The sequence below is a fragment of the Camellia sinensis genome, chromosome 13 (genome assembly GCF_055761805.1).
Source record: "Camellia sinensis isolate YWXY chromosome 13, ASM5576180v1, whole genome shotgun sequence".
In the NCBI taxonomy this organism is placed as follows: domain Eukaryota; kingdom Viridiplantae; phylum Streptophyta; class Magnoliopsida; order Ericales; family Theaceae; genus Camellia; species Camellia sinensis.
The window spans coordinates 123900880-123922161 of NC_138973.1; the positions used below are offsets into that span (position 1 = coordinate 123900880).

At 38.9% G+C, this 21282-nt stretch overlaps 1 pseudogene; it reads right to left on the reverse strand.

The window, feature by feature from the left end:
* Positions 1–9153: 9153 nt before the first annotated feature.
* Positions 9154–10908, reverse strand: LOC145805694 (pentatricopeptide repeat-containing protein At5g66520-like; annotated as a pseudogene).
* Between the last annotated feature and the right edge of the window lie 10374 nt (positions 10909–21282).

A 21282-nucleotide genomic window follows, 5' to 3' on the forward strand; every position in this document is an offset into this window, starting at 1 on the left:
CTCTCCTCCACCTGGTGCTTGATTTCTTGCTTTCTTCATTCCCGGTCAAAAAGGGGGAGAGTTTGGTTCTTGCTGTGATATTGATGGTATATTTGCTGTGATATTGATGGTATATTGTATTGATGGTACTCTGGTGATTCTATTTTATTTTGTTCACATGAATATTTTGTTCCTTTGGTTCTATTGTATGGATACATTTTGATATATTCTTATATAGTTCCACAAGTTTTGGTTTTTCTGGTATGTTGCTAGTCTTTTCACAGGTGAATGTTGGATGAAGAATTGGATTGATGGACCGATATATGGCAAGATTGGAAAGATTGTTTGTTTATAGAGTTGTTTTGAGTGTTTTTAGTATTTGTTTTTAATCTTGTCTAGTGTGTGTGTTTAAGGACATTTGTTTAGAAAGGTTTTGTCCGGGAATTGACAAAGGGGGAGATTGTTAGGTCCCTTGATTGTCAAATTCGGATACAAAACCTTGAGTTGTAAAAATTATTTATGTTCTGTGTTTTTGTTCTTCCCGCTCGAGCGGGGACATTGACGCTCGAGCGGAGTTTGTGGTCTCTCAGTATTTTTGACAGGTCTGTAAAAGTACTGGAGTGCGTAATTTTGCGCTCGAGCGGGTTATGAAGCGCTCGAGCGGACCACTGTGTTACCACACGCGTATTTTGTTGAAGCCGCTCGAGCAGGATGTTGGGCGCTCGAGCGGAGATCGCGGATTCAGGATTCCTATTTATATCTTTTTAGGTTGTTTTTAGGACTACTTTTTCTAAATCTTATTCAAGGGTCCTAGGGTTTTGTTTGGGGGGTTCTTCTGGAGTTTTGGTGAGTTTTCCTTGATGTCTTGAGAAGAGTTCTTCACTCATGATCTAAAATACATACATCAAGGAGTTGGTTTCTTTAAATTCAAGAGAGAGTTCTCTTCGGTGGATTCCGAAGATTCAAGCGTATAGTTTCAAAAGGCGTTTGATCTTATACGTGGTCGTTCATTCGACAAGTGAGGTTGTGGAGTCAACTTCAGGATTGATCAGTTCCGAGACGAAGTCGTGGAGAAAGAGTTACAGAAGATTCGAAGACAAATTGACTGAGTTGGGTAATTTGTATGATATCTTTGTAATCTTTTTTACTTCAGTAGTGGATTGATTAGTGGCGTTTCGCCCGTGGTTTTTTAATCACAGTTGGAGGTGTCCAATTGTGGTTTTTTCCACGTAAAAATCGTTTGTGTCGATTTATTAATTATTCTGAAAAAACAAACAGTCTAAATCACTTTCGTAAGTGCTTGTTGATTTAGATTGTGTGTTTTGGATTTCTGGGATTTGGAATATTTTAATCTTGATCTAATTACGAATCACTTAGGATTTTCAAGGTTGTTTTATTTTAATAATATAATCAACTACAGAATTTTGTGCATGTATGAAAATGTTTGCAAATTACTAGTTGATGAAGCCTCTAATTGCATTTGACTTCTAATATCAAGTTGTTGACTTTGTAAATGTTTGTTAGCATGCATATTTAGATGACTAGTACCCGTTGTAGATGCAACACTAAGTAAATGTGCACAATATTTACATTTTGCTTTAAATGTAATTGTACCATCAGAATTATTTATAGATATTTTCTCAAAATGTTCCCAAACAGTACTAGTTGTGCTCCTAGATGATGATCCAACTGTTGGAAGAAGGATATTAGAAGGAGAATCAACAGATTCATATTGTGTAGTATATGCATCAACATCAACATAAATATTAGGAATATTAGGATCCATAGTAATGTAAGTAAAATAATATATAAGAATTAACAATTAATTTAAATAATGTGTAAATACAATGAGTAAAAAAAAATAATTAATATATGTGCACAAATAATTAATGGAAAAAAATGAGTAGCTAATAAATTTAATTAAACTAATTAATGTTATCAACTGGCGAATGCGATACAGAAATTAGCTTTTTCTAATAAAAGTTTATTGTTGCACAATTGCAATTGTCACTTAGGGATGACATTTCAAAATTAATTGAGAGTTGAGAGAGATTGATAGAGTTTAAGAGAGAGAAAATTATTTGTGAGATTTATTTTGGAAAAGGGAGAATTTTATAGTATTTTGAAAGAGTGAAGTAAATTTATAAAAATATATACACACACACACATATATATATATATATATATTACCATTGTAGTAAACGGTAATATGACCGTTTGAATATATATACATATATATATATATATATATTTTTTTTTTCATTCAATGAATGAAGAGTTTGTTGAGTGATGCAAGCATCTAGCACATGGGTAGGCTAGTAGGGGGCGGCAGGAGTAGCTGTAGGCTGCAGACTGCAGGCAATAAGTGATGGACCATTTGATTTTTTTTTTTTCCATTCATATTTATTATTCATTGCAAAGTGAGGGTGATGATGTGATACAAGGGGTAGGGCAGTACGTTGGGAGGGGTAGAGGGGCAGTAGGTTGAAATATATATATATATATATATATATATTGTTTTTTATTCATTCAATTGCAAGGAAATGACATTGACTGTTGTGCTATTTTGTTTTGTTTTGTTTTTTTTTTTTTAATTTTGGCAAGATCAATATTTTATTTATTTTATATATATTTTTAATTATTTAACCGTTGCAAGTTCCCTTTTATTTTTATTTTTTGAAATTTAGACATTGATAGAGAGAGGGCTAGGTGGGTTGGTCGCAGGGCCCGAAATTTTTTGGGTCGGGCTTCAAATGGAGGACCCAAGCCTAGGCCCAAGGTACCAGGCTGGGCACGGACCCGGGCCGAAATGGGCCGGGACCACCTCGAGCCTTGGGTGAGCTTTGGGCCACTCATGGGCCTCGGGACATTTTTACACCCCTACTTGCAATGCTTAACAACAAAGGATTTCTATAGTAAACATCTATCAAGCCCATAGGTCAAGACTATTATGGTTGTGTTTGAAGTAGGAACTAATTAATTTTTGACTAATGTTATATAAATTAATAAATTCAATAAATTTGTCTCACTTAAAGATGTGACACTTATTATAAATTGGGTCTTGTTTTAGCTCTCAAAATTTTATTATTATATGACATATCAATTAGTAAGATTTGCTAGTTCCTAAAATATTTTTCTTAATTTTTTTAAAACAGAAACCTTAAAGTTGTGTTTGAATCATGGATTTGGATAGATATTTAGAAAGGGAAAAAAAAAAGTAAGAGAAATACAAATGAAATATAAACTAAATTTTTTCTCTATTTTCTTTTCCCTTTCCAAATCTATATCCAAATCTATGATCCAAACATAGTATATGTCACACCCCCAAAATAATACAATAAAGACAACTCATATGCGGAATAAATATGAGAAACAACATACTTTCATACATCAGAGTTCACTGTTTAACAGCCAGTTAAATGCCATGTAGGCTTACATCTTTCCAAGTCATTGCTTGGTTACACAAATTGAGTCTCGCTCATTACATCTTAAGCCCTTGGCTTTACAAATAACAAACATACACACATAAGGCATAATTAAGAAGCTCTTGCTTCCTGAAAGTCCATCCACGTTACTGCCTTGGAGGAAACATTTCACCTGCACCTGAAAATGATATTCCTGTACATGGTGAGCCAACAGCCCAGTAGAGATAATTTAACACAATATATGAGGTTTAGCAAAGGTATAAATACTACGTGCATAAATAATACCGATACTAAAACATCCACAAGGCCCGCATATTCATATGCCACTAAGACCTAATCTCGTTCCATTTTCCTTCAATTCATTTCTAGTTCATATATGCTACTTAGTTCATGAGTTAAATTCATTATCTTTCAACAACCAAAATGAGACTACAACTCAATGATTTTCCAACTATGCAAAACACACAAACACTTCAAACTTGCCATTTTACGGATATTTCGTCCGAAGGAATCGGCACCCATTTATATATGAAATTTCGGGTCTTTCAACCAGGACATTCTGGCCAACTTGATTTAAATGGAGTCCATCCCATTTCTCCTCCCAAACAAATATACATATGCAATGTATTTACAAACATAATCACATATAGAGTACATCCCCTTTCTCCTCCTAATAAATATACATGTACAATGTATCTATAACATGGTCATATTCAATGACACCATCAATGGATTAGCATTAAATCGCCTAATCCTCATGTAATTTTTACAACAATCATAGCTATCCTCCACTAATAGCCCAATGCAATTATTTCAAAAGAAATGTTCAATACCAAAATAGATAGTTTATTCAAAACTTCGATAGGTGAGATAATACATACCCAATATCACCATCTATAACCACAACCTTCCAATTTCACATTTTCAATGGTAATCCCAATTATTTATGCAAAATAATAATTTAATCAAATTAGGGCAAAATCTCCATTTTACCAAATCTCAACCCAAACACAAAAAACAACTATTTTGGCACAATACAATCTTGTATCCAAACCTCAAACCCACTTATGCCAATTTCATCAAAAACCTTTCTTTTCAGTTCACACCCAAATCCTAAATTTGTCCAAACCACAACCAAATCTCATCATCTACACACAATAGCAAATAACTAAGCTAAAAATCATATTAGAGTGTAGAAATTCCCTACCTCAAGTGTAGAAGACGATCAAGCAAGATCGAAACTCCAATGATGACGAAACCAACCCTTACTTGGATCAACACAAAGCCCTTGAAGCCTTATACCTTATTCTCAAAGACACTAGGGTCAAGAACTCAATGGGTTTAGATGAAACCTTAGAGAGAATGTGGCTTCTAGAGAGAGAAGCTGCAGATTTAGGGTTTGTGAGTAAAAAAGAGATAAAAAATTGAAGCAAAACGGTGCTGCTGTGAACTAATGTACACCAGGCTCGCTCGAGCGACCCGACACAAAAAGGTCGCCTCGCTCGAGTACAAGAAGAGTCGCTCGAGCATAGAATGCAAAGCTTCAGGTCTGCCACCCAACGCAGACGCACGCTCGAGCACAAGAATCGTCGCTAGAGCAAAGAAACATTTTCACAGGGCTCGCTAAAGCGCAAGAAGCCTCGCTCGAGCGAAGAGGCCAAAATTTGGGCAACAACCATTTATACCAAAAGACAACCAACCTGTTCCAAACTCGTCCAACAAGTCCCAAAACTCAAATTCAAAGAATTAAAGGGAGGAAACAAGACATAGACAACAATATACAATCACGGAACCCGAGTCCGGAACACAATAAAGGTCGGGGTAAAACTGGGATTGCTATAGTATAAAACTTTGCATGATCTTTAAATAGGATTTTTAACACCATTCTTTCTTGCTTTTGCTATCATAGCCCTAAATTTTGAGACCATGATTGTTTAACTCCATGGGTGAAGGTATTAGATTAATAATTCGGTGAACCTCACATAAATCATGTTCGGTTGGCAAAATTGACATACAACTAATAGTTTCATGGGGTTATGAATCCCCACATGGTGGTATTATCATTCCTGTGGAAGGTTGGGATTGCTAGTCCATTTTGTGGAATTGGAGGTGAAAAGATTATTTTCTCCTCCCCCTTACAAAAATAACAATCACTTTTTACATAATGAGAACTTTATGCAATTCATAGATTTAATCCAAACCAATTAATACTACCACAAACAAACACAATTTATCTTACATTTCCAACCTAATAGGACAAGACTAGTAATTTCATCACTCACTCTCACTGTAATGGATGGTGTTCTAATAGCAAACAAGGTTGTTGGCTAGTGGAAAAGATAAAAGAGGAAAAGTTTGATTCTTAAGCTTGACTTCGAAAAAGCTTCTGATTCAATTAATTTGAATTTTTTGCTTTGCTTACCAAGTTTGGTTTTGGACCTAAATGGGTGAGCTGGATCAAGTCTTGCATCTCCACAACCAGAATTTATGTGCTTGTGAATGGATCCCCATCATCAGAGTTTTGTCCTGAGAAAGGATTAAGGCAAGGTGATCTGCTCACCCCTTTCCTTTTTAACATACTAAAAGCTTAAACATTTTTCTTGAAACAACAAGAAACCTGGGTTTGATTAAAGGTGTTACTTTTGGGTCTAATGGGCTAAAACTTTCTCACCTTTAATTTGCTGATGACATAATTGTGGCTGGTGACTGTTAAGAGAATCCTAAGGTGTTTCAAAGTAATGTCAGGATTAAAGATCAATTATCACAAATGTGTGGTATGTGGAGTAGGTGTTTTAGACACAATTGCTACTGATTTTGCTGCAAAATTAAATTGCCTTAGTCAATGTCTACTAATTAAATATCTTGGTTTACCGCTTGGGGCTAATCCTAAGAGGAGGCATACTTGGAAACTTGTGCTTGAGAAGTTTAAGTGTAAACTTGCAACATGGAAGACAAGACTTTGTTGGAAGACTCACTTTGATAAAGTCAGCCCTCTTGTGCCTTCCAGTTAACTACTTGTCGATCTCTATGATGTCGGTAGGGGTTGCAATGGAAATCGATAAGATACAAGTTGCATTATTCTGGGGAGGGTTAGATTTAAAATGTAAAATTCATATGGTAAGTTGGAGGGAGGTCTCTAAGAGTAAGGAATAAGGGGGTTTGGGTCTGTTATCAGAATCTTACGATTTGCGATTCGATTCGCGATTCGATTCATAATTTTTGCAAAATCGACACGAATCTTTGGGTGAATCTATTTTGAAAGTGAATATCTAGTGAATCGCACGATTCATAATTGATTCACGATTCAATTCACTTTTTACGATTCATGCAATTCTTGAAACTATCGTGTCCGACATATTTTTAACTTTTTTTCTCTCCATCTTTTAGTAAAAATAACATAATACAACTTTTAATAGCATTTAAAGCCAAAATAACCAATATATATATATATATATATATAATTGATTGTTATTTTAGTGATCATGGAGTTTTTAATAGGATCCAATCAAATTCAGTCAGACTCAACTTGTTTTTAATCTTTCCTCTGATTTTTTTTCTTTTAAAACATTAATATATCTTCTAAAATGTTGAAGATTAAAGTAACTAACACCATGAATTATCTATTGCTATTTTATTAAATTAAATATAGTTGAATATTACATGGATGAGGTTAGTTATACATTTTAAAATGTTTTATGCTTTCAAGTAAAAGATCCTAAATTATTCTTTCTTATTATTTGGTCATTATTACTTGAAAAAGTGTGTATGGTCATTGTCTAAATATCAATATCATTGTGAAATTATTGTTACTTTAGAAATTGAGAGTTTGTATTTGTTTACTATCTTTTATTAAGAAAGGTTGATAAGAAATATCTAAAAAATGGAGAAGGTAAGATGGTGATCTTACATAGGAACCTTTGGTAACTTATTACATATGAAACTACATGATCATCATTCAAAATAACATTTTCATTGATTTAAGTCAAAATATTTCATATTCATAAGATATATTTAACATCGAAATGTGTAGATATATTTTTCTAAGTAATTTAGAAAAAATGACAAAATCGTTACGATCCACGATTCGATTCGATTCGTGATTCGGTACAAGGCCATTTCGATTCACGATTCGAATCCCGATTTGACAAAGTGTTAGGGATGTGAACATATGTTTACTTCCGAAGTGGTGGTGGAGATTTGGTTGTGATGATAATGCTCTTTGGAAAAAAGTAGTGAGCAGCAAGTTTAATACTGAGGGTGGAGGGTACCATCTCTCCAATTAACCAACTAAGTTTCAGGTATTTGGGGGGATATAATCTCAATTACTTTCTCTAATCCGAATTTGATACTGTTTATTTGGAAAATACTGAGATTGTTATAGGGGATGGGAGTAGAATTCATTTTTGGGAAGATAAATAGATTGGCAATTGAAGACTAAAAAAGAAATTTCCTAGATTGTTTAGCTTATTGACAAAAAAAAAAAGGGTACTCTCAAGTTGTTTGTTGATAAAAGGGTTAGCTATGGGAATTGGAATTTTGATTTCAGAAGAGCTCTTTTCGTTTGGGAAATTGAGGAGGTTGATAGGTTATGTGAATTGTTAACCTCATGTCAGGCTCTAAGAGAAGGTTTTGTTGATAGGCTAAAATGGAAAGCCTCAAATTCTGGCGTATTCAATGTTAAATCATCTTTTTTTATGGTGTGAATCTGTATTTGGCCCAAAGCGCAGAGTTCCAAGGTTACTATGGAATAATGTTGCTCCTCCTAAAGCTCAGTTCTTGGATTACTTGGAAGGGTAAGGTGAAGACTTCAGATTTTTTTGCAAAGGATTGAAGTTTTGGACTGAAATGCAACTTTCAGCTGCTTGTTCTGCAAAGATGAGCTTGAAAATTTGAATCATGTTTTTTTATTGTGTCCGTTTGCGTGGAAGGTCTAGTCGAGCATGTTCAATTGGTGGGGACTTTTCAAAAGCTTGGAAAGTCAAGTTTGGAAAGCCATTCCTGTTGCTATGCTGTGGTTGGTATGGAAGCACAGAAATGATTTGTCTTTTCAATGGAAAAAAAATCAAATCTGGTTGAGGTATGTGAGTTGATATAAGTAAGGGTTGCGATTTGCATGAAGGCTTTTACAAAAGGATTTCATTATTTAGTGAATGACTTCATATATAATCTAGATCAAGTGAGATATTGCGCCAAGGGTAAGTAATTTCATGATTTGGTAGCGGTGGATCTTGAACTGGAACTTGGATGCTGCCGGTTTATTTTTGCATTTGTGGTTATGCTCATGTTTGGGTAGAGCTGGACTACTTTGGTGCTGCTGATAACAGAGGGAGCTGCTATGCTCAAGTTTGTTTGCTGCCGTTGTTTTGTTTTGTTTTGTTTTTTTATTTTATTTTATTTTTTTCTGTTTGGGTTGTCCTCTTGTCAACCTATTTTTACTTTGTTGAAAGTGCTCGCACATGATTTTTGTGAGCCTCTATTGTGCCAACCTAGTTGGGATAAGTTAGGTTTTGCCATGATGCACTTATTTCGCACTTCCTCTCTTTCCTTTATTGATGTAATATTTTGATCTCAATAATAAAATGTTGCTTTCTTTTGCTGATCAAAAAAATTTTCACCGTATTCATAATTCTATCTATTCAAAATAATAAATCATTCCCCCTCCCCCTCCCCCGCGCCCCCCCCCCCCAACCCCCCACCCCCCCCCCCCCCCCAAAAAAAACCATAGAATTTGAATTAATACAAAAAGAAAAAAAAAAAGAACAAAAGGGGTTGCATTCCTCAACTGTATGAATTCAATTCAGAATTCGTATAAATCTTTCAAATATGTTAAAGAATGAACAATGACATTCAGATGTATAAATAAAGAAGAAAAGCGGTACTCTAGAAATATGAAAATGACTTCTAAATAAATTTACTCAACAAGATACATCATGTTAAATAAAGAATCAAGCAGTTCACATATCTCTTTTGACAGTGCATGAGAAAGATCACCTGCAAGAAACTCTTCAACAACACCATTCACCTCTATAACACTGCAACCAGGTTTCTTCTTCATTCTCGTCTCTGCAATAAATCTTCTGACTCTCCTTGCCTCCATTTCCCAGCCTGCTTCTCTGTAGATATTGTACGATAGCACATGCGTTCGACAATCCGATAGTCCCATACTAGCCAACTTTTTCCAAACTCTGTTTCCAATTTAAACATTTTCATACACTCTAGAAGCACCTAAGAGTGCTCCCCACACATTTGCATCTGCTCGTTCTACACCACTCATTTCTTTCTCCAAAAACTTCTCGGCTTCCTTCAACATACCCACTCTAGCCAAAAGGTCAACTACACATGCATGGTGCTCAAACTTGGGATTGACCCCATAGAAGGTAACCATTTGTTCAAACAATTTAAGGCCATCCTTAACCAATCTTGCGTGCGTGCAAGCGGTGAAAAGAGCAACAAATGTGGTCTCTGTGGGTCGAGTCCCATCAATTGTCATTTTATCGAATAGATTGAGTAATTTTCTAGCATCACCATTCATTGTAGCCCCAGAAATAATGGCATTCCCTGCTCCAGCGTCCTTATTAGGAATATCCTTGTACACTAATAACGTTGACCCCAAACAACCGCATTTTGAGTACATGTCAACCAACGCAGTGGCTAGTATTGGGTTGAATACAAGATTGTACCGCTTAGCGTAGGAGTGGATCCACAATCCTTGTGCAAGAGCACCAACGTGAGCACAAGCGGTCAGACCGCTCACTAACACTGACTCATTTGGCTCCATGCCCACTTCTTGCATCCATCTAAACAAACTGAGCACCTCTCTGAATTCATTAACCCGTGAGTAAGCTGCCATCATTGCACTCCAAGAGATCACATTTCTCTAGGGCATTACATCAAACAATGCTCGTGCCTTCTGAATATCCTCCATCTTCCCATACCCATCAATCATCGCAGTCCACAATACAATGTCTCTTTCAGGAATTTTATCAAACAACATCCGTGCACTTCTCATTTCAAGATTTAATGAATAAAATTCAATAAGCGCGGGAACAACAAAGGGTCATGTTACAATCGAAATTTCACAACATGACCATGAACTACACAACCAATTGGCTTCGAATAATTAGGTAAAAGACTTGTACAAGCTTTGATCGAAGGCGGAAAAGTGTAGTTATTGGTGGTAAGGCCATAATTTAACATGTCAAGATAGCACAAGATGGCGGGAATTGGGAAATGAGCTTGAAGATAGCCTCTAATCATGGTGTTGTAGATGAAGGTGTTTCTATACAAAAAGGTTTTGAAAAATTTAGCAGGCGTAGGAGAAGAAGGCGGTGTTGGTGGAGGTGGAGGTGGAGGTGGCGGCGAAGGAGAGAAGAGGTCCAATGGCGATTGGGTTTTCAGGGCGGCGGGATTTGAGGAGGTGGGCATGAATTTGCTTGAGGTGGTTTAGAGTTTTGCATTTGTGTGTGAGAGATGTGAGGGTGTTGGTTGTGTAGGACTTGATGATTTTTTTGAATCATTGGAATAAAAAATCAACAATGATTCATCCCACTAAAAACACCACCACTAATAGCACTAATGCATTAAAAAAGTAAAAAAAAAAAAAAATACAACTCCAAAACCAAAACATCACATCATTAATGGCGGGACCCACTGCCACCTAATTAGTGGGAGCACTAATTAGTGCTCCCAAGCATTTTTCATAAAAAAAAGGTGAAGATGGCGGGACATTTCTAGGGGACCAGAGAGAAAGATTACTGTGAGGAGCTGGGTTTGGAAAAGGCAAAATCATATGTTTGTTCTGACGAACGGGATAAAGAGATGATTGGACTGTTAATCTTAGGGCCTTGACTATTTAGTTAGAAAGGATATGTATTTCATATTTGTTTAGGGATTAAAGGTCAAGATGATTATTTTTAAAATTATTTTTTATTTTTTTTTTAGAAAACTAATTTTTTTATTTTTTAAAAAAAGTAAAAATTAGTTTTTGAAAATTAAACCAAACATGCCCTAAATATTTGGTGGGAAAAATTGTCTTTTTAATAGTTATTTTAAAGGAGGGCTTGTCCACCCCTCCCCTAGGACAGAATAATCCTACATATAGGGGACTAATAGTCCATTCGGACTATCAACCCAACTTACAATTTTTTAACCAAAAAATGAATTACTCAATATGGTAGATGTGGAGTCCAATTCCCCCTTCTAATCCCTCCAAACAAACACCCTCTAAGAATAGTAGAACTCACCGAATAATTTGGATTGATTTGTGGCAATGTTACAAAGGCATGAAATGATTTTTTGTAAATTAGGTATTAAGGGATAATTCTTTGCTTAGATCAATAAATTTTATGAGTTCAAGTCATGGTTGACTCACAGATTGGTCTATTTGTTATATACGTTTCTAAAATAAGGGAAGTAATTGATATTTTAGAGAATAAAGGGGTGATAGTGTTATTTCAAAGATATTCAATGGGTCTGAGTGCAATTTACCCTAGTGCAGATGGTTAGACAAAATGAGGCTCTAAATGCACTCCAAAACATTGGTGGTGTATCCCATGTTTTCAATTTTTTAAATACAATTTTGTCCTTGAAGTAAATGACCAAAATGGCCAAAATCCTAACCCTTCCAACCACCTAGCTCCGGCCAGCCACCTAGCTCTGGCCATTCCTTCCTTAATTTCAACAATCTGGTACATTATTCTCATTTTTCTTCTTCATGTTACGCCACTACTATTGCCGCCGCCATGCTTCTCTCAACCCATTATTATTCTTCTTCTTCCTCTTCTTTTTCTTCATATCTCATTGCTACCATAATCATCACTGCCATCGTCGCTGCCACCGTGCTCCTCTTAACCCATTCTTCTTTTTTTCCGCGTCGCATTGCTACCATTGCCATCGCTACCGTCACGCTACTCTTCTACCACCATGACCTCCTTCCATCGCAATTCTTCTCCCTTTGCTTTGCCATCGTTTCTTCTTCTTCTTCTTCTTCATTTTCTTCTCATTTATTCCGAAACCCAATGAAGTCCTAGATCTAGGGTTTCGAGATGAAGAAGAAGAAAGGGGTAATGGATGGATGAGATGAGGTGGTGTGCGTTAGGAGGTGGCAATAACTCCGACTACTCCAGTAGCAACCATGGGTGAGGGGGTAGAAATGGGTTTAATTGAATGTATTGGGGTGCTCAACGAAAAACAAAAATCAAAAATCACATTCAAAATTATGATTGAGATGCACAAAGAAATGGAGTGTCCAACTAATATTTTGGACTGCACTCAGAGCCACCCTTAGACCCAAGGCCACCAAGTTTAAGTAAATGGTACTACGTTGGGTGGTACTAGGTTGGGAAGTTAGAAGTATGTAAATTGGTGTGACTTGCAAGATAAATTATATGGTAGTATGATTCTACTAGGTAACTGTGTGTTTCATAAATTATAAACTTTGTTTTAAAATTTAACGTATTTTAAAATATTTTTAAATTTAATTTAGTTATATTTTAAATTAATTTTAAATGAGTTTTAATTGAGTCGATCATGATATGATTTTGAGTTGTTTAATTACATAGGAAAATTCTATAGTACGCACGCATCTTTGGTTATAACCATTGTGATTTTTGGATATTACATATTGTAGTGTTAGTTATCACATTATTTTGGTTATTATCCAAGAGCTTTTTGGTTATATCTTATGGGTGATTTATTATTTTTTTTTCAAAGTTGTATGACTCGCATAGGAATTGAGTTATGATATTTGTGATAATCACACCCACAAATGTCATGAGGGTGTGCACTATAATATTACCCTTAGAATTAATTCTCATTTAACATATAAGTGTTTGGGTGTGCAAGGTGCATATCATATGCACATGTGTAAGTTTTCAAAAATATACATAAGTTACCTCACAAAATTGCGTAAATTCTCACAAATATACATAAGTCGTGATTTCTCAAAATTTTATGGGTTAACTTACGTATGTTTGTAAAAACTCACGCGATTTTGTGAGATAATTTACATATATTTGTTAGAACTTATGCAAGTGTATATGGTACACTTAAGAATTTCCCATAGTTTATATATACATTCAATAGAAATGTATAAATATTTTTCTCTGATTATAAAATTAGCAAGTGTATATTTTCTTTCACATATTTTTGTATAAGAGAAGATAGAGGCAAACATATACACTATGAAGTACAGATATAGACATGATACAGACACGTGAATATGCAAATTTTAAAAAAATAGAGAACACGACACGCTGAGGAGACACTCAATAAATATAATTTTATATATTTATTATATGTAAAATTAAAAAATATATTTATTATTTATTTATTTACTTTAATATCAAATATGATTCACAAATTAATTTTTTTTTTGCAAATGAAAATAATTTAATCTATATATGTTAATGTTTAGCAATCAAGAATATCCCAAAAAAAAAAAAGGAAAAAAAAAGTTTTTGTTACCAAAAAAAAAAGTACTATAAAAAAAGTTCATCATCAGAGAGAGAGAGAGAGAGAGAGAGAGAGTCAGAAAAAAAAAAGCAAAGAAAAAATGAACAGAGAGAGAAAGAGAAGGTGAAACATGCAAAAAAGGAGAGAGAGAGAGAGAGAGAGAGTTGAACACACAGAGAAAGCAAGAGAGAAATAGTCGTGATTTGGGGTTTGTGACTGGCTGGAACTCATCAACTTACAATTTCAACCTCAATCTCGACTTTCAAGACCTTATTGCAATTTGGGTTGTGAATCTTGGATTGATTCGAGTTCGTAGATGATTCGTGTGCTTGAATCAAATGTGGGTTTGATTTGTTTGTTCAATTTTGCCTAGATTTCGCACCAATCTACAAAGTCGACTTTGATTTTCAAGCAATCTAGGCTGCACGAAGTTGTTCTTCGACTCGAATGATGTTGGGTAAGTGCTTCAACTTCTTCCTTTTTCTAGTTTCGTGCTTCGGCTTCACCCTCTCTTTCTCTCTCTCTCTCTCTCTCTCTCTCTCTTCCAAACGTGTCCATAACGTGTCCAACAGGGTTATAGCGATCCCGGGTTTACCCTTGTTGTACAGTGATCCGGACATGTGTCCGTGGATGTTGGTAGTTGGTTATTATCGTGTTTACATTCTTTTTTCTTCATATTTGAGTTATAGGATGTGTTAGGCAGGTTTGTTACAGGTTGGTTGTGTTCGGGAGCCTAGTGTTGCTGCCCAGAATTTTGGACCTTCGCTCGAGCGAGGAGTTGGTCGCTCGAGCGAGAGTGGGTTCGTGTTTGGTGGGTCGAGCCAGGGTGGCTCGCTCGAGCGAGCCGTTGCACCTGGTTCTGGACCTGAGAGCTGTCTTTCTTGGCTCGAGCGAGCTTCCTTCGCTCGAGCGGTCTGGGTTTTTCTTCGCTCGATCGAGAACTTCTTGGCTCGAGCGAGAGTTTTCTGTGTCTGGTCGCTCGAGCGACCAAGCCTTCGCTCGAGCGAGCGTGTTTTATATCAGCGGACAGTAGCGATTTTAAACATCACTTTTCCACTTCATTCTTCTTTCAAACCCTTGATCCGCCACACACTCTCTCTAAACTTACACTCTCTCTAAGATTTGATCTCCCTAGAGTGTGAATCTAGCCTAGGGTCTTTGTTAAAAAGATAGAGGGTGTTGAGAGCTTTGATTTAATCTGAAAAAGTTTGGATTTGGAGCACGTTGATCTTCGAGTCTTCATCTCCTTTTTGGCTAAAACTTCAAGGTAGGGATATCCTACTCATCTCTATGGATTTTGTCTTTAAATTTTGGTATTTTGAGATGTTGGGCTTGGTTTGGTAATTTTGTGAAAGTTTGGGGCTTTTGTGTAATTTTACAAAAGTTGAGGTTTTATTCATAATAGACCTGGATGCATGTTTGGCATAGAGAAATTGAATGAATGTTCAATCATTGATGAAAATGGGACCTAAGGGTTGAAATGGTAATTATGGATAATGACCTAATTACATTATTGATTAATTGGGATAATTAATGGCGAGAAAAGAGGAAATGAAATGTTGATTGAATATCCATTTGTGCATTTATTTTCTGTTTAGAAATAACTGCTTGGGCTATCGGTGAAGGATAGTCGTGATTGTTGTAGACAATGCATGATGATTAGGCAAACTGAAACTAATCAATGGAATGTGTCATGGAACTTGACGATTGATAGAATACATTAACTGTATGTATTGGGTGATTGTATATAGAACCAATGTGTTTGTATACGTTATGTGTAGAGGAGGAGATAGGGGATGTACTCCGCGGTTTAGGGGAAGATAGGGGATGTACCTCTAAACCGGATAGTGATGGGAGAAGATAGGGGATGAACTTCGTAGATGCAGCTCATATGCTTGTCTAAAGAAGTGAAGATAGAGCTTATATGCTTATCTTTGTGATGTGTGGATATAGCTTTTATGCTTATCTGTGGATATTGTTGTTTATACATATCTGTTGAGCATGTGGGTAGTGCTTATATGCCTATCTGTTGAAAAAGGGGAAATGAAAAGTAATTGGGACTTGTAAGTCGTTTGACATAAATATATGATTTATGTGATTGTATCAGTGTTGGCCATCTATCAATTGCTAATCTTTTAGTCATTGTTCATGGTTGGTTTAGTATATTTCTACTGGGCTGTGGCTCACCCTATATGGGAATATCATTTTCAGGTACTGGTAGCATGCCACCTCCAAGGACATAGCTGGGAGGCTAGAGGCGGGCATACTTTTGTTGCTTAACTTTTGATGTATTACATGTAACTTCAAGCCAAGGGCTTAATGTGTAAACGAGTTAGTACTCTTTTGTTGTAACCAAGTGTTAACTTGGAAAGCTGTAAGCCCGTAGGGCATTTTGTTATGATGTTAACATGTAATACTTATGTAATGGAACTCTAAGAAATAAAGGAATGTGGTTAGTTTATATGTAAATGCATGTCTTATCTGATGGGTTTAATGTTATTATTTTGAGGGCGTGACAACTTGGTATCAGAGCGTACTGGGTTCGAATACTTTGGGTACGTGGGAAGTGATTAGTATCACAATGGGTTTGTCTCGCTTGATAGAGACTTAAATGTAGTATCATATGCTATGTGCTTAAATGCTAACATGCTTATGTGACTATGTGGGTATGGGATTTAATTTCTAGGATGTTGATTGGATCCTTGAGTTTCTGGGAGTCTTGTTGGAAAAGCACTTGATCAATGCTGTTTCTAACCGGAACTCTAGTAACGCCTTGGGACTATCATTATCCGGGAATGAAATTCGTAAGTGCTTATGTGTTTATGTGCTTATGTGGAGTGAATTACAGTTGTCCATGTATTAGGACATGAGTGTGTAGTTTCGGCACGTTTGTGAATGTGCTAACGTTCTGTGTTGCCTTTATTAGGATGTCAGGACGAGGAAGAGGAGCTAGGCGTGGTAGACCTGCGAGGCAGGAAGTACCGTTACCGGGTGAGATTCCAGCAGTGCAAGAGGGAGTTGGTCAGGCCAATGTGGCTGAGCCAGTGGGTCAGCAGGCTATGGGTGCCATGGCCAGAGAGATAGCAGGAGCTTTGGGTATTCTTAGAGCTGGGAATCAGGCAGCTGAGGCAGGGCCTTCTTTCTTGAAGAGGGAGTTCTTCCGGTCTAATCCGGATGAGTTTGTCAGGGATCCGAAGGAGCCACTGAAGGCTGATGAGTGGTTAGAGCAAATGAGTAAGACGTTCGAGATGCTTGGCATCGAGGACGGAGCACTGAAAGTGACCTTGACATCCTTCCAACTGAAGGGAGATGCGGGTCAATGGTGGAAGTACGAGAAGGCTCGTGTTGGTGGTACTTGGGAGGCGTTTATAAATGCTTTTCAGGAGAGGTTTTTGTCTGCAGTAGCTAGGGAGAAGCTGAGGGATCAGTTTAGCCGGCTTAAATAGAAGGGCTTGTCAGTGGCCGAGTTTGAGGTTACTTTTACCAGTCTGTCCAGGTTTGCACCGGAACTGGTGGCGTCTGAGGAACGCCGTTGCTATGAGTTTGAACGGAAGTTGAGGCGGGGCCTCAAGTTGAGAGTTGGTGGGTCTTACATCCGAGAGTATAGACACCTAGTTGATGCTGCTGCTCATATGGAGATTATGATGCAGGAGGAGGAGGAAGAACAGAGGGGCTCCAAGGGGAGCCAGGATAGTCAGAGTGATGGCAGGAGACAGAAGGGTTATAACCCTCAGCAGTCTCAGGGTGCAGTCTCTAGATCGACCTTTCCAGTGCCGAGTGTAGGCTCGGGGAGAGGCAGTCAGGGGGAATTCACTTGTTACAAGTGTGGCCAGCTGGGTCACAAGGTTTCAGTTTGCCCGCAGAAGGGTGGGGGTCAGAAAGCTGCTTCTTCTTCAGCTAGACCGCAGAGTCAGAGTTTGGGCAGGGGGCAGCCCTTGACTTGTTATCAGTGTGGACAACCTGGGCACCTGAAAAGGTTCTGCCAGCAGTTGAGTGCCACTTCGGGAGCGTCTGGTTCTAGGCAGACGCAGGGTTTTCAGCCAGCTCAGTCTGTGCAGGCCTCGAGGGCCAATCCGGGAGTTTCGTCATCCCAGTCTGTGCAGCAGTCTTTTGCTCCGAGAGGTGAGCAGGTAGACCAGGGGCCTACGGGGCGCGTGTATGCTGTTACCGCTCAGGATTTAGTACCGGCTCCATCAGTAGTGAAAGGTACTTTTCTGTTTTGCAACTCGGTTGCTAGTGTGTTGATAGACACGGGTGCATCTCATTCTTTTGTATCTGCTGCATTTGCATCTGTTTTGGAATTGGAGTTAGCACAGTTAGCATCTCCTATTTGTGTGGTATCGCCTTTGGGTGGTGAGTTGATCCTGAAACAGGGTGTTAGAGGATGTGATATAGAGGTCGCCGACTATAGGCTTCCTTTTCCGTTTGTTGTCATGCCCATGAAGGGTTTTGATGTTATTTTGGGTATGGACTGGCTATCGTCATACCGGGCTGTTATCGATTGCTACCGCCAGAGGGTTACGTTATGTACCTTGAGCGGGGAGTGGTTCCATTTCTTGGGAGACCGGGTTGGTAGTGTTTTGCCACCGGGGTATGATTCGCGAGGGCGAAGTGAGCTTAGTGGTCTACTTGCTAGCTTTGAGAGTAGTGAGTGTGATGAGACCCAGATTATGTTACCGAAGGTGGTTTGTGAGTATTCGGATGTCTTTCCCGAAGATCTTGTTAGTTTACCACCTCACAGAGAGATAGAGTTCTCTATTGATTTAGTGCCCGGCACGGCGCCGATTTCTATGGCACCTTACCGTTTTGCTCCAGCGGAGTTAGTTGAGTTGAAAGTTCAGCTCTAGGAATTGCTAGATAAGGGCTTTGTTCGCCCTAGTGTTTCACCGTGGGGAGCACCGGCCCTCTTTGTTAAAAAGAAAGATGGTGCCTTGAGATTGTGTATTGACTACCGGAAGTTGAATCGGGCTACGGTTAAGAATAAGTACCCTATGCCCCGTATAGATGATTTGTTTGACCAGTTGAAGGGTTCCCGTTGTTTCTCTAAGATAGACTTGAGATCGGGTTACCACCAGTTGAGGGTCAGGGAGGAGGACATTCCTAAGACGGCATTTCGTACGCGGTATGGCCATTACGAGTTTCTGGTGATGCCATTTGGGCTTACCAATGCACCGGCAGTCTTTATGGACTTGATGAACCGGGTTTTCCGAGAGTTCTTAGACCGATTTGTGGTCGTCTTTGTGGACGACATCCTTATCTATTCACCTTCAGAGGAGGAGCACGAGGAACACTTGAGAGTGGTGCTTGAGTTGCTTAGAGCCCATAAGCTATATGCCAAGTTTGGGAAGTGTGAGTTTTGGCTGAGGGAAGTCAAATTCTTAGGTCACGTGGTATCCGGGGAAGGGGTGTCTGTTGATACATCCAAGGTTGAGGCAGTGCAAGATTGGGCACAGCCTAAGAGTGTGTTTGAGATCCGCAGTTTTCTGGAATTAGCTGGGTATTATCGTCGGTTTGTGAAAGATTTCTCCAGGCTAGCGTCACCGTTGACTAGGCTGACTCGGAAAGGAGTCAAGTTTGTGTGGAATGAGACTTGTGAAAAGTCGTTCCAAGAGCTGAAACTTAGATTGACCACCGCTCCGGTGTTGATTATTCTGGAGAGAGGGTTGGGTTATGCGGTTTATTGTGATGCCTCACGAGAGGGTTTGGGTTGTGTGTTGATGCAAGAGGGGAAAGTGGTAGCTTATGGCTCACGTCAGTTGAAAATACACGAGAAGAATTACCCCACACACGACCTAGAGTTAGCAGCAGTGATCTTTGCCTTGAAAATCTGGAGGCACTACCTTTATGGTGAGAGGTTCGAGGTGTTCTCGGACCACAAGAGTTTGGAGTATCTGTTTACACAGAGAGACTTGAATTTGAGGCAGAGGAGATGGATGGAGTTCATCGAGGACTATGATTTTGAGTTGCATTATCATCCGGGAAAGGCCAATGTTGTGGCCGATGCCCTTAGTAGGAAATCCATTAGTGATGTAGCTTGTATAGCCATCCGGGAATGGGAGATGTTGGGAGCACTTGGCGAGTTTGATTTGCTACTGGGCGAATCTGTTGAGGCTGCGGCCTTGTTTTCTGTTGTTGCGCAACCTACACTTGTGATTAGAGTGTTAGAGGCACAGAGAGGTGACCTTGAGGTAGAATCCCTCCGAGAGAAGATCTCCAATGGGAAAGTTGAGAAGGGTTTGACGGTGTATCCCGACTTGAGTGTGAGATACCGAGACCGTTTGTTTGTACCGGAGTCTTGCCGAGAGGAAGTACTCCGAGAGTTTCATCATTCGCGCCTTGCAGTGCATCCGGGAGGTACTAAGATGTATCAGGATTTGGGTCGCCAGTTTTGGTGGCGGGGTATGAAGAGAGATGTGGCAGTTTTCGTGTCGAAGTGCCTTACTTGCCAGCAAGTGAAGGCCGAGCATCAGAGGCCAGCAGGTTTGTTGCAACCCTTGCCTATTGCCGAGTGGAAGTGGGAGCATGTCACTATGGACTTCGTTGTAGGTCTTCCGAGGACTCAGCGGGGTAGTGATGCTATTTGGGTGGTTGTAGACCGGTTGACTAAGTCGGCGCACTTTATTCCTATGCGCGTGAGAGATTCGGTAGATCATCTTGCCGACTTGTATGTTCGGGACGTAGTGAGATTGCACGGGGTCCCAGTGACGATCGTCTCAGATAGAGATCCTCGTTTTACTGCTAGGTTGTGGCAGAGTTTGCAGAGTGCCTTGGGCACTAAGTTGACCTTTAGTACGGCCTATCATCCTCAGACTGACGGGCAGTCCGAACGTACTATTCAGATCCTCGAGGATATGCTTCGGGGTTGTGTCCTTGACTTCAGTGGGACGTTGGAGAGGCACTTACCCTTGGTAGAGTTTGCCTACAACAACAGTTTTCAGTCTAGCATCGGTATGGCACCGTTTGAGGCCTTGTATGGCCGACCGTGTAGGTCTCCAGTTTGTTGGGCCGAGGTGGGTGATGCACCTTTGTTGGGTCCGGAGTTGGTTAGGGAGACGACGGAGAAAGTTGAGCTTATCCGTAGGAGGCTTGTTACAGCCCAGAGTCGACAAAAAAGTTATGCCGACCGTAGGAGGAGGCCTTTGGCGTTTAAGGTAGGTGATCATGTCTTTCTGAAGATATCACCTAGGCGAGGTCTGATGAGGTTTGGGAAGAGTGGGAAGTTATCCCCTCGGTTTATTGGTCCTTTTGAGATCCTTGAGAGGATTGGCGAAGTTGCTTATCGGTTAGCCTTACCACCGCAGTTGTCCGGAGTGCATGACGTGTTTCATGTGAGTATGCTTCGGAAGTATGAGCCAGATCCATCACATGTGCTGGATTGGACCGATTTAGAGGTAGATGAGGATGCCTCGTATGAGGAGAGACCGGT